Consider the following 1,111-nt stretch of genomic DNA (forward strand, 5'->3'; position numbering starts at 1 on the left):
GAAGGCAAATGTAGAAAAGGGAGAGAAAGAGACACACGGATTTACGGATAATGGGAGAGAGAGAGAGAGAGTACACGCTGTTGAGAGTGTAAAAAAAGTCTCACCGAAGATGTATTCAACCTCCCCCTCCCTCCTCCCCTCCCCCTTCCCTCCCTCCCCCTCCTTCCGTCCCTTCTCCCCCTTCCATTAGTTCGTCGGGGGGGGGGGGGGGGAGGGGAGGTGGCACTGCATTTCCATGACCCTTGGGGTGCCAGAGAGAGAGAGAGAGAGAGAGAGAGAGAGAGAACACGCTACCTATTGCTATTCTACATGTCTTTTATTTCTTATGTGTCTGGGAATGGGCGAGGAAGGAACACATGCTGGTACTGTGTGTGTGTGTGTGTGTGTGTGTGTGTGTGTGTGTGTTTATGAGTGTATGGAGTTTATTTTCTGGGAAGGTATACATTAAATTAGTTTTTTTTTTTTTTTTTTTTTTTTTTTTACAGTAAGTTTATCCACACCCATATCACAAGCTCTTCCTTCCTTAGCCATTCCCTTGAGGTCAGTTCCAACAATATCACAAGCTCTTCCTTCCTTAGCCATTCCCTTGAGGTCAGTTCCAACAATATCACAAGCTCTTCCTTCCTTAGCCATTCCCTTGAGGTCAGTTCCAACAATATCACAAGCTCTCCCTTCCTCAGCCATTCCCTTGAGGTCAGTTCCAACAATATCACAAGCTCTCTCTTCCTTGGCCATTCCCTTGAGGTCAGTTCCAACAATATCACAAGCTCTCTCTTCCTTGGCCATTCCCTTGAGGTCAGTTCCAACAATATCACAAGCCCTCCCTTCCTCAGCCATTCCCTTGAGGTCAGTTCCAACAATATCACAAGCTCTCCCTTCCTCAGCCATTCCCTTGAGGTCAGTTCCAACAATATCACAAGCTCTCCCTTCCTCAGCCATTCCCTTGAGGTCAGTTCCAACAATATCACAAGCTCTCCCTTCCTCAGCCATTCCCTTGAGGTCAGTTCCAACAATATCACAAGCTCTCCCTTCCTTGGCCATTCCCTTGAGGTCAGTTCCAACAATATCACAAGCCCTCCCTTCCTTAGCCATTCCCTTGAGGTCAGTTCCA

The 1,111-nt window shown here is 47.5% G+C and overlaps 1 long non-coding RNA gene across 14 annotated transcripts in view; it reads left to right on the forward strand.

Annotated features, from left to right (window-relative positions):
* Window positions 1-736: 736 nt before the first annotated feature.
* The window catches only part of LOC127009760 (uncharacterized), a 1,163-nt gene continuing 788 nt past the window's right edge, over window positions 737-1,111 (forward strand). For 8 of the 14 annotated variants that reach the window (XR_007762252.1, XR_007762247.1, XR_007762248.1 and 5 more), the window contains exons 1-2: window positions 737-1,050; window positions 1,102-1,111. The exon at window positions 1,102-1,111 is cut by the window's right edge. This is a non-coding gene — a long non-coding RNA (uncharacterized LOC127009760). The other 6 variants (XR_007762239.1, XR_007762242.1, XR_007762243.1 and 3 more) reach the window with 1 other exon arrangement.

The sequence above is a fragment of the Eriocheir sinensis genome, chromosome 41 (genome assembly GCF_024679095.1).
Source record: "Eriocheir sinensis breed Jianghai 21 chromosome 41, ASM2467909v1, whole genome shotgun sequence".
Lineage (NCBI taxonomy): Eukaryota > Metazoa > Arthropoda > Malacostraca > Decapoda > Varunidae > Eriocheir > Eriocheir sinensis.